This window comes from Opisthorchis viverrini (assembly GCF_000715545.1).
Source record: "Opisthorchis viverrini unplaced genomic scaffold opera_v5_184, whole genome shotgun sequence".
NCBI classification, from domain to species: Eukaryota; Metazoa; Platyhelminthes; class Trematoda; order Opisthorchiida; family Opisthorchiidae; genus Opisthorchis; species Opisthorchis viverrini.
In genome coordinates, this window is record NW_008751839.1 from 608,327 (window position 1) to 621,989 (window position 13,663).

Genomic DNA, 13,663 nt, shown 5'->3' on the forward strand with positions numbered 1-13,663 from the left:
TCTGATTGGTCGAAAGTCTGAACCCAACAGCCAATCATGACCCAGTATTGGTCGAATACCAGTTGCCAATGTTGTATCCAGAACGCGTCAGAATTTCCAGGAAGTTATCGCCACCTACGCTATATATATGAAGCGCTGTACAACTGTTCCTGACTTCGTTTTGGGCGTTAATACACCCTGCGCATCTCTGGTGGTTGTTTTGACGTGAACGCTAGCTTGGGAGGCTCAGACCGATGTTCCAGATGAGCGTTATTGAGTGAATCTAAACTACACTTATGAGTGGACATAATCTTTGTTGTTACACAGAATTTATTTTTGGCCAGATTCGGTAGACTGTTCGACCAGGAAAAGCATTGGTCCATTCTAGGTGAGGTGATCTGGTCCGATGCAGACAAGGGGCTTGAACAGCCATCTAGATTAGCGCACACAGGGTCATACTGTGTACGCGTCTTTAGACAACTGTGTCACCCAGATGCACATCGACAGGCAGGAAAGGCGCAACGCACAATTCGACGGCCACCTTAGTCGAATAACCGTCAATCAAATCAGGTGGGCGAATTAAATTCCTCTTTTCTTCGGTGATATATTTTCACCGGAATTTCGTTCTTCTCAAATTTTTGATGAAATGACTTAGACTGTTTAAACAAAACTCTTTTGAGATGCTGGACTACGGAAAAGCCCGTATTCAGGCTGTACAATGTACGTGCCGTCGTCTGAGCACGTGCTTACTCGTTTTCATCTGCCTAGTAGGAAATCGTTATTGATGACAGACCTTGAGCGATATTCAGCTGCACTGAGCAAATGTGGTTCAACCAGTGACTGCCATGATTTGGTTTCCGTGACCTCGTGCGAGTATTCTGTGTGTGTGTGTGTAAGGGGCCCAAAAATGAAACGACTCATCCCGGTGGTTGGTTTCCCTTTGATTAAAGCCCATTGGTGGACCGGGCATAATAGCAGCTTTTCTAGCCTTCCTGCCGCTGAAGTTATAATTGCGCTCCTTGAAATGACTTTTGCTGCTCTCGAGCTTACGATTCATGTGACTGAATCTGACGTCGAACTGGAGCATAGAACTGGAGGCGCGTGTCTTTGAGTGAATTTTAGCGTCCGTCCTCAAATAGACCATTCGAGAGAGAGGGCGATTCTCATGTGGAGCCCAGTTTCGATGACCTTCCTGAATGAGTGATTGTCATGCTGAATAAGCTAATCTACGCTCGTCTGAGTGATTCATACTCATGTAAAATAACTGGTCAGAATGGTCACATGATACATACCAGCTGAGGCAACTACTTCAGCAATTAAAATAATCGATAATCGCTCAGCTGTAACACCCTTTCGGTGCCTAAATGCCATGCCACCCGGAGGAAGCACGAGGGCTGGGATACCACCAGGTTGCTCAAGCCTGTATAGGGGAAGTCGAGAGGCAGATGTCCGCTTCGAACCACGAACCTTCCAGTCAGTAAATTCGCGCTCTAACCTCTGAGCCATCCAGCCCCCACTTCAGCAATTAGTCAGCCGTCCTTGTCAGGAAAGTTGTGACAAAATGCCCTTCCACATCGTGTATGTTTTAAAAACAAAGTTTGTATTTCTGAAAAATGCAGAATGTTTTTTCTCTCCATATACCTACAAAAAACATCAGCAAGCAAACAGACAACACGAATTCCGATCCGATGGTCAGAAACAAGCACGAAATTTTGCTCTGTTTTTGTCGAGGTGGGAACTGTGAAAGCAGCATGTCACCGAACTTGCTGACACTGACGTTTTAGCCGTGCCGCAACATTTTAGCCAGGCAACTGTCAGTGTGACAAGAAATGCATCATCATACAGCGACAGAAGCAGAAGTTTAGGGTGGAGGTAGCTGTACAACCACGGGATTTCTGTTCTGGTTCGAGACAAACCGAAACACGGGAACAGAGCTAAGTAACTTGGACAGCAAAACCGCAGCAGCAGGAAACGCAAGTCGGGTTTGATTGTATTGTTGTGTTGACTTACGTGTTCGTGTGCCACACTTCATCGGCGACACAAAGAAGTTTAACACATTAAACAAGGAGAGATGACCAGTTCCTCCTCTTTTTCCTCTCGAACGAAAGTAACATTCCATCACCCTCAGTTGTGCATGTGACAACGCCTACAAAAATGGCATAACTTGACTACAATTCTACTCGTAGAATCTGTCACTCATGTTTGTCCTGAATTTTTTGACGGTAACTACTTTTGTTGCATTTGCCAAACAACTTTGCACAAAAATAGCGAAGGACGAGAGATTCAGGGAATTTCAGCCTTAAAAGACACGGCTACTACTACCGTGTACTGTTGTTATCCAATGATGAAGTTCTTGTTTCAGTCATTTTCAACTTGTATTTTCCAGCTTCCCCTCACTTTTAAGTTCTTTGACGAAAGAAAAAATCAATAACAGGCTTTCGTGCGACCAGGTAAAATATCTCTAGGTGTTTGGTCTAATGGATGGCTCTGGTTGCGTGCACGGTTCGCTGTCGACCCAGAAGTTCTATATCATCATATGTTGGGTGTACTGGCGCCACCTATCTGGTTTTCCTGTAAATTTATGGGGAACAGCGCTGGAATCCATTTTTGTTTCTGACACCATCTACTTTTGGTGCGAAATTCTCAAAAGTTTCACGGGGTGTTTCCCAACGCAAACGAAGTTCAGGGACATCATCATAGGTGATTTTTTTAAGGTTTCACGATGAAAATTACGCAGTTGTTCCAAACATAACAGACGGTCAAACTTGAACCGGTCAACTTTGTGACCCATGGCTAAGTTCGAACCCGAAGGATGTTGAGCCTAGAGATTTAGAAATTCCGTTAGTTTTGCTAACATATTTTCTAATTTCTATGCGATTGTTCCCAAGATAACATGTCCGGCAATCACGGCATTTGTCAGCTTGACCGAGATGTTTCACTGACGTAGCCGTTCGAACAATACGCCTACCTGATGAGAACCCAAGTGGGGCAAAACCGCTGGTGGACTGTCGAAGAATTTACAGCAACCTTATGAGTAGTATATAGCGTCTATGCGTGTATCGGTATATCTCAAATACCGTACCAACTGAAACATGAAGGGGGACTAATGCGGTACACTTAGTTGTTTGAAAAAATCACAAACGAGGGATTCAGCCGGGTTCCCAGTGAGTCTCTCACGAAACCGAGTTTGTTTGCAAATGAGTGTATTTTGCTGATTTCGCGCAATTTGGTTTCAAGTAGAACGGAAACTCGGGGACTGCGTCCATCTGAGGAGCCCCAAGAAGGGCGAAACTGGTTGCGGGCTGTCGAAGAATTTTCAGCAACCTTATGAGTAGTGCATTAGGCTAAAATCCTCCTTCTTATCGACACAGTTTAAAATCACGCAAGCCTAAAATCGGTGCTACCAACATCCTCTATTTTTTTATAGTTTTGTGGATTATTCGGGACCAGTTTCCCACTGATACTCACTGATTTACTCTAACGACCTAGAGTGTCGTTTGGTTCACTTGAATGATGGTTTATCTTGAACAATAACTGATCAAAGTCCGTTAGTCCGAACACAACCTCGAGGTAGCATGGCGGTTAAGTCACGAAGGTCCGTGGTTCGAATCAAACCTCGGCATCTCGACTGTTTCACTGAGCAGCCTGGTAGTATCTGAGCCCTCGCGGTGCCTTCGGACTGCATGGTAGTTATGCAGCAAAAGGGTTTCACAAATGAATGACCAGTATTTATTACTTTGTGAGTCAGGATGTACGTTGGTCCAACCTTTTACGGTCTGTATGATCATCAAGTTTCTAAATTTACGGCGGAGCACGGCGATTTTATGGAAGTTTCATCCCTACCATAATAAAACTTGAAAGTGTGGATCATGGCAACTGATTTCATAAACTATAGAGTTGCCTCCTCTTCGAGAAGATGTTACCTCCAAAAGTGCTTTGGCTCGCCTGCCATATGGGAGCCCACCTTTGTGAGGAGTGATATGGTTGATGAAAGTGTTTCTTCTCTGAAAAAAAACCTTGACCTTTGGGGATTATTGAACCTCGTGTAAAGTGAAAGAGCTTTGTGCTCTTAAAACCCACCCTTTGACTATTTCGGCTCTTAGTAGATCACCCACTTGGCTGCTTGGAGCAGCTACGTCCCAGATGAAGTTGTGATTTGATGAGTTGAATGGACCAGAGTGATCAAACAGCACCTGTCATCTAACTTACGTGAAAAATGATGGGACCTTTGTTATAATGTAGGACGCAACTAGATGATCAGTTGAATAAACCCACTGCTGAAGTTTTAAGTATGGGGACTTCGTCAGTTGAGTTCAGTTGACATGTATACCAACCAAAATTAAAGTGCAAACATGAATTTATCCCTTATTTTCACAGCTACGGGTGTGCAATCCAAATGCAGACAGCTCAGTAGCTGAGGCACGAGCTTACTGACTGAAAGGTCCGTGGTTCGAACCGGACCTCTGCACCACAATGGTTCCCATCTAGGCTCGGGCAACCTGATAATACCTCAGCCTCTGTGCTTCCTTCGGGTGACATTGCAGTTAGGCGTGGAAGGGACGTTACAACTGGACAATTCATTCATTCATTCAGACCATCACCATGGGATGCACAAACATCTTTCTCAGGTGAAAAACTTATTCTCCATGCTGGTTTACAAATACTCATGGGAAGAGTTGTTCACTCAAGCCCAACATCATCTCTTTTGTCGCGTCCGTTACGTGATTCGCGGACAAAAACCGTTATCTTTGTCTTTGATTTGGAACACCAGTGGCAATTTGAAAAGATATCGGTGATGATATGATACTTTTGGCAATAGATGTAGATCACTATCATGCTACTAATGGGAACTATGAGTAGTAGAACTCACCTACACTTCAAAACAGGAAGTTCGCAGTTTGTCTCGCTGTGTTTAAGATTGTTGATTCATGTGAACGTATCCCCACTATCTACCCGCGTCTTGGAGTCATATAGCTATGGTGAATTTGCCCCTTGTACACTTAACAACCCAGCCGTAGCTGCAACACGGTCATCTTTTAATTGTGCTCTCTATCAAGAAAACCAGCTCCGACCGTAATGGGACTACATAATAGTAATCGTTTTTCGTTGAGGCAGATTTCATTGGTTGTTCTTCACTCGCCCTTGACAGAGGAGCTGTATTCTTAGCATCACTTGTTTGACCCGCTTGTACGTGGTAGTGATCAAAAGAGCAGCTGACTTGGACGTTCGTTGATTTTTCTGGTTTGGCCAAGCGCACCGGGCTATCGGTCGGCTATCCGGACCAGGGTTCACCGTAATAAGAAGGCGTTAAGGAACTGTGGTCTACAACACTCATACAGTTTAGAAGCTGAATCGAAATTCTTATCACGACTAAGGAGGACTACGTTAGCGTTTCTCTTAGGAAGTGGCCTTTGTTCCGTAGCGTCCTACTTGTACAGATATTAGTGTATACTTCAGAGATATAGGCAACTCGCCTTGTGCATAGTTTACGCTGAGCATTATCTAGGGGAGTGGTTACTTTTAGCTATCTTCCCATTAGATGTCACACATTCTACCCTACATCAGTATGTGCTCACTGTTTCTTTCTGAAAAAGTCCAATTTCCAAAGGACAATATCTCTTTTGTAATCTGGGCGTTTCATGTGTGCGATTAGGGTCACATGGGACGGTCTACGTGAACTTGATTGAAAAGTACAGATCACTGGGAGCGATATATGGTTATCTGGCACCTGAAGCGGTTCTGCCGGTCAACAGTGGTCAGTGATCAGCCAGAAGCCTTAGCATCGTAGGTAAACCAGAAGTGGATTCTGTGGAGAATAAACACCTGCTTCAGGTGTCAGTTTGAGGAAATCACTTCGACAAACAGTCACTGAGAAGCCGGTTGAAAGCCATCAACCATCATCATAGCATACCTGCGAGAATCAGCTGCAGGTCTTTTGCACCAGGACCCCAAACTCATTCGTCAATTTCTCCAAGAACTCGCTGTTCTCTCGTGCACACTAACATGTCACTGGTCTCTGGATGATGCCGAATACGCTATCACATAACTACATAAAAATATACGGTTTATTCTCGAACAATATGCTGAAATGGAGCAGTTTCACGTATTAGAATATAGTGAACCTCTCCGTCCTACAAAGTTGAATACTTTTGGAATACATTAGTGCAAAAATAATCGAATAACTGCGCGTTATTTTCTTAGAGATGATCCACAGGACAGGTGCTGGGAATACCCAGACTGTGAGGACCTCTGTGATTTATATTAGTGGCTAACTCCAGAGTTCCCCATAAGTGATACGCACGGGTACATCTTGTCACAGAGGAAATTGTTAGTCAACTACAGCTTTTTACGCGGATAGGAATTGGTTCATTGCAGCACAGCGAATTTAGGCTTTCTAACGGTGCTCGGTTCTGTTCTGGCCCAGTTTGTATTTGACCGGTCTTGCCGACTTACCAAGTGTCAGGCCGTTCCGCGAAGACAAACAAAGCGGCATATGATCGATCAGTTTCTAATTTAAATAGATGCATATAACAGTTATCGAATAGTAATTCTATTCTGCAAGACTGGAACTTGGTCGACAATCACCGCCTGTTCTGTAACCAGATGTAGTCATCTCCGATATCCAGGACAGCCAACGACACCTTCACCTATCCTATTTGTCAAATATTCAAGCTAATTTGCAACCTGTCGAAATTCATCATCAATGATGCACACACCCACCCACACCAGGTTGTTTCAAATGTCAGATTAGCCTGATTATTTTACAGAACAGGCAGTATGTTACATTTCGTTTGAGGAAAGCTGTTTATCATGCCCGGAATAGAAATTCTTTTCTGGATGCATCTGGACGATGCAACATGCTGGTATTTTTTTTTTAAATTTATGGCCACCGGGTAGTGAAATTGAAGCACGCCTAATTGCAGTGCGACAAATGCACCTCTAACTGACTTTGTTTGTACAGCTCTACAAAAATGCATAGCAAGGTCTGTTTTTCTCTAATTTCTCATATTTCTCCTGAACTATACTGAGAAAAAATAGCTGCTAGAATAAAGATGTTTCCAGCTGTATTCCAGTTTTTTTCGTGACTGAGCTTTATGGTGGTCGGTTGAACCGGTCTCACTTTGATTAGAGCTAAACACAAACAGTAAGTCAAGTGATGAGTCATGGAAAAAAAACTCAAATCTTGCTAAGTGCGTTTAGTGTGCGGCAGAGGGAATAAATAATAATCAATGTGAATGACGCATGCATTACAATGGTCAGAATATTCGGTACGCACCCACACAACTGTTGCAGGGTGGTGGAAGGAGTCACAGTCAAGTCAACCGAGATACGTAAGAACGATTGTTCACTCGATTACTGGTCGATTCATGAGCTTGTGCCATTCTAGTACTACCTTCTACCAGTGAAAGCAGGAAGGCCCTTCGCCGTGAGATTGTTTATTAGAAAACTATTGAATAGGAAAGTAGACTCTCATATACGGCCTATTTTTAAAAAGTCAACACCCTCACGCTTCTTCTTGAAATTTCTTGAATATTCATTGATTCTCTCGCAGTCTTAAGCAAACACCACAAAGCAGTTCTACAAGTTCCTTACTGAACCCCACCTTCCAATGAACGCGAGGCAAAGTTAGGGGGAAACCACATACTACTCGCACACCTTGTCAGTAGTATCCGTCGTTGCACCAGTTCTGGTAATCTTCCTAATGATACTTCGAACACTAGAACGTCACATATGGACTAATTGCTTGAGTTTAGCTTATCTGTCCTCAAAGAACATCGATACTGTCTTGCTTTCGTGATGATGTCATAGGGGCGACACGAAAGGTTCCTGTCATTTCTGAAGAAGTCCCACACATTGTTGTCCCTCAAGGCTACGTGGTTGGACACCAAGACGGAAAGGAGTAGTATTATTACATCCGAAGAACTATGTGATGGAAAAAGATTAAAAAGGTCAGAAAAATATAATCTATTGAGTTTTTTGACTTGAGTAATTATGCACATTTCCTACAAGTCTTCCACGTGCTTGACGGAATGGACGTGAAGTCTAACGAAAACAGTTGCAAAAATGGAAAGGTTGGTTTATCTACCAAGCATGCTCTGCTACACTGGAAGACCAGTACTGAATTAGTCAAGCAGCTAGCAACGAGGAGAGCCCTGGTCTTTTCTACGAACCAAACAGTATTGTAAACTTCAACAGAGTACGGTGCAGCGTGATCTGATGTATTATAGTAGACTTTAGTATAGTACGGCATAGTACAGTATGTTATAGTGTAGTACAATGCAATATAGCGTAGTGTAGTAAAGAATAAAATGAAGTTTATTATAACAGCACATCGTACGATGTTGGCTTTACCCAATCGATACCCACCGCTGCATATTTGGGAAGATGACGCTATCAGATCGATCCAAATGACCCGTGGGCGGTGTTAAAAGCTTGTTTGCTAACATTTCTGCCATTCTCATTGGGACCCGAGTGAACGCAAACTTCATCCTTGGTATCTCAAAGCGCGTCTGCGTTTACACGCGTCATAAGTGAACAGAACTAAAAGAGTTGCTTGGTTCTCATTTATCGTTTGAGTAGAACTGTTGCAAAGTAGCATATAACATACGAACAAGTGAAATCGACGGTTTAGTTGAAACATTTAAAACTAACGCTGGTCGGATGTTCAAATCATGTGTTCTGTTAATTCAGCAGAAATCAATCGGAAGGTGAGAGTGTGATCAAAAAACAACCAAATATTTTCATGAAGGGAACTACTCACAAGATTGTTGAAAACTCTTCGACAGCCCACGACCGGTTTCGCCCTTCAAGTTCAAGTAGATCATAAGGTTGACGGAAACTCGGGGGCTGCGCCTACCTGATGAGCCCCAAGAAGGACGAAACCGGATGTGGGCTGTTGAAAAGTTTTCAGCAACCTTGTGAGTAGTTTCCTTTATAAAAATTTACTGCGATATTTCGAATATCGTGCCAGCTGAAACATGAGGCTAGAATATCATAAACGAGAGATTTAGTTGAGTCTCTCGTGAAAACCAAATCGATTTGCATTTGAGTGTATTCCTCGATAACCGAATATTTATTTTCACTATTTGGAACTGAAGAATGTCAACCTACAAACTCACGCTTCATCTGTTAAGGTTAGAAGTGTGCTGTATCCTCAACGTCCTTGCAAAAAGCTGCTCACAAAAAACTCCGATATATTGGATAGATGTTCAAAAAACTATCAGGATATAGCAAGTCTGATGGATCCCTAACGGTATGTGATACGTCGACAATTGCCTTTATATTTAGATAAATAAAACAGAAATAGGAAGAGTTCATTTGCACGCGAATTTAGTTTTGGCAGGAGACTCAACTGAGTCCAACCCAGTCTTTCGTGCGCGATGGCCCACTTAAAGTGAATGTGCTGCCCTAGGCTGCCTCATAGTTAACTTGGTACGATATCCGAGCTATTGTAAAACGTTGTTGTATAGAAATAAAAAACACTACTCATATAATTGCTGAGAGCACCTTGACAGCCCGCGACCTGTTTCACCCTTCTCGGGGCTCATCGGGTGGGCACAGTCCAGTCAACCTTTCGTTCTGAGTGAGCTCAAATTGCACGAATTTCGACAACTACTCTCACTTGCACACGAATTTAGTTTCGGTTTTCGTATTCGTCGCGGAATTTTTTTTATACTGTTCGATTATAAATCTAAAAACTCAATCTTGACAACTGTTTGCTTGGTCCGTCCTTCATACAGTGGAAACAAGTGACGAAGTAGACCCTTGAAATGAAAATTGCACCAATGACCTTTCATTTGTGGCACTTTTTGGGAAGAAAAAACAGTTTTTGGGGTTGTTCAAACGAATATTTTATTCCGTTGAACTCGTCAACGGCGGCATCTGGCGAACAAACCTCTGTACAACTAACCAGGATTAATTAATACGACGAAAAAAATGACTAGTCACCATTGTCTTTTTGTGATCCATTCCAGGTGCTGCGAGTTTTGCTCGGTTGATATTAGTGTGAGTTCGTGTCATTTGGCAAACTGCAAATACAACGATTGGTCAGCCCATTTTTTATATTCGACTCTGAAGCCAAACTATCCTCAGCCTCGATTCCTGCAGTCAGGTCGTCCGGCACTTTTTGTGATGCGATGATTCTACCTAGGCCCGAAAAAACGACACCATATCCAATTTGAACTCAGAAACGGGGTCAGCTGATCGTAATGTCGATCGAAAAGTAGCTGAATTCAAAATAACCGTGAATTCATCCAGTTTTTAAAGGACATTTTGATGTGGCTCCCGCTTTCAACACTCACGGTCAGGTAAGCTGTACTGATAAAACTGGGCTAATTCAAGACAGACCTCCCATCCAAGCGCATGCAGTGATTATGCGGTCCTGATTATTGCAACATTATCAACGCTACTCTGGTACTTGGAAAGACCACCAAATCTTTATCAATATTCGAAAAAATTAAACAATGTTAATAAGGGGACTCTCTGTTCGTCTTAGAACAGTGCTGGACAAACAGGATATTTTTCTCTCGTTAAGTCAACGCCCAATTTTGTCAGTCGCCTGCACACGTATCTGGTCGAAGTCATCCCAGGCATAACTTACCAGGTTCATTTCTGTTGGGATTGATATTCCTTCATCTATCACACACGGCAAGTATAATCCTTATTTTGTTCAATCTCTGCCAAAATTGGATTCAAATCGGGAGAGCTACTCAACCGGTCGAACTCTCGTCATGCTCTCCAAGTGCGCACATTGATTTCCACGTTAGCGCTCATGCCGTTGAGGGTGGGTGTTTGAGTATCACGAGGAAATGGGACGAACTCACCCTAAGGAAGAAACAACAGGGATACGTGTGCGCACGGATAACAACCGCTGTACCACGGCAACGCGAGCCCAGCTGCACGTGACAAACGTCGGATAGGCAGACAAACAGCCACAATGCCTGAGCTGACAAATTATTCGCCAACTTGAGTGAGAGTGGGATAGACAGGTCTGAAGCGCTTCGAGTGGATACGCATGCGCACCGCACACGCACACGTTGGATCTTGGACTAGCCTGGCGGGAAGAAAAAAGATTTTTTAACAGCTGTCCCATGCCAGTTCGGTCCGACCCTTCGCTGCACCCCAGCGCGCGTTAACGACTAAATGTGTCCATTTTTGACTGAAAATACCCTAGCATTTTCACAGGTGGCCATGATACAATCGGTTCCTACTGTTTCCTACCAAAAGACCGCAGTTATTGACAGTAATTCCAAAAAGAGAATTCATCTGGACAAAAATTGGAAAATGTGCAGTTATTGTTTGGCTGGAAAACGAATTACCTATTCCATGGTACATGACAAGGCAAAACTGTTTCAAAATGTGAGGGCGTTCCCGCATGTTGGTCAGTATGAATGGCCTTGAGCATGTTGATATTAAATTTAGGCTATTTGATCAAGGGAAACGGTATGATACAGGTTTGGCCTTGGATTTCTGTCACGATCTACAAACTAGAACAGTTAGGATCCCGAGCAGTCAAATGATTTCGTTGGCACTGAAGGACTAATAATAAAATAAAACGGTTAATTTTAGAAATAAGCAAATCTCCTAGCAGTACACACAGTGTGACAAACAAAAGCATTTTGTTTAAGAGTCATCATCATCACCGACAGCATGACATCAGTGCTCAACACCGATGCTTCACTGCCGTACAACCATGATTTATTTGAAAGCCTTATTGTAAAGAAAAGAGTAAGGGTGGACGGGGAAGGGACTTAGTGTTAGCTTAGCACAATTATTGCGAGGTGCTCATACCTCAAGACATTCACTCAAGCAATCCAGGTAGAAACTGATAACAAGAAAACCACTGGCATCGGTTGGCAGCCATATCTTGTAGTGTCTCTAACCAGGCACAATGAGGATCACACCGACAGCACCCAAGCGTTTCATGATCTCTTTCATACCACTATGCCGAGTCAAGGGTTGGCCACCTCTCTGCTTCCCCCATTCTGAGTTGGGAATGGATAACAGCGCTTTCTTCGGCAAACTCCAGATCAACAAGGTTTTCTTCACAGACTAACTGAACGCCAGGATTTTGGAGACCCTCCAGCGTTCGTCTCATTAGTTCATCGATCACGAAGAGACTGGACCTTACCGTGGTATGGCGGTTTGCGCACCTCAGCGATCCATTGAGCTATACTGAGGAGTGTCCCCGTTACACTCACAGTCTCTCATACCAGGTTGGTCAATGGTTAGAGGTCTGACGAAGACAGTTTCCTGGCCCTCCAGGTTGGGGTTTGGAACATGTGACGAGTCGCTCAGTAGAAATAATAATGCAGTTACGTTTCCCGCCAAACCCCGCTGCCTTGTGGTTAGGTGTTTGAGCCAAAGGCTTTGGTTGAGGACCCTAATCGTCCCCCTGTCCAGGTGTGGGCGCCCTGACAGTAACCCAGCCAACGTACAACCATGAACTTGTTTAAGAGTGTAAGTTGAGGATTCGAATCAAGTTATCGAATAAGCATGAGGCCACCTCATTCATATCCAACCATGTGTAAAAAGTCCTGCGTTTATTGATAGGTCCTTTATCGCGCGTGGTCAACTCGGATCACCCGTACTTTTAATCGAATTCGGGACAATAGCCTATTTCTCCACAAATTTTCTCGTTTGTTGAGCTTAATCACAACGGTTTTGAGACCTCAGCGATACACTCTAGATCACAGACCGGTTCAAAATAGCCTAATGAACCCATGCGAAGTGTGGCCAATTTTTATCATCTTCAGAACTAACCAAAAATCAAGTACCAAAGGAAAGTGAATGAAAGGTTATTTTCTCCCAGTAACGCTTTAGACGGGGAACTACTGCTGAGTGAGATGCCTGGAACTGGTCTTTCGTTCGGATATGATTAATCACTTCATGAGTTGGGGATTTCAACTTTACTTTCGGACGGTTACCTCTCAGCTTATGCTGGTTGGAGCCTTGTATACTACAGATAACACGTACTGCTGCTTCCGGCACTTGCTGATACCTGCACACACTCCTCTTCCAACAAATCTAACCCATAGTGTGAAAGGCCATATAAGAAGGTGGTTTGTACGGCAGGGTGCCATTTCAAACACTCTCTAGCCTCGTCACGCAGGTAATGAGAAAACTGGATTGCCAATCAGTATTACAACTTTAGGGTTTAAGTTGTCTGAAAAGCCCAAAACGGAGTTCCGAGGACCAGAGTAGAAGCAGCGTTTGAGTCAGGTCCCCTTGGTGAACAATGGCTTGATCACTGTTGTCTAGTCATTGCACTTTTACGAAAGTAAAAAGTTTGTTTGACGAGTGTACTTAGTGAGGAAACGTCAGGGTAAAGTACACGTACTCTGATCACAGGTAAGTTCGCTATTATTGGATTGATCCAGAGAGTTCGAGGTACCTGGGTAAATGACCTCTTTTCAGCACCACGACCCTCCTTTCAGTTTACTCTGTATGAACCTCCAGGCGACTGCGAATGACAGGGCAGGTAGGTTCAAGTTGAGTGTACTAATCAAGTACTTCCAGTGGTTGGAATACCCTACTGCTGATTTTCAATATCAAGCTTTGAAGTGTTGTGTCACATTTGGTGTTGAGTGCCCTATTCACAGTTTTCATCATGCATCCGGAAACGATACCCTCTTCTGTATGGAATTTGATCGATTGTGGTGATAATGAAGGTCACCCAGCGGTA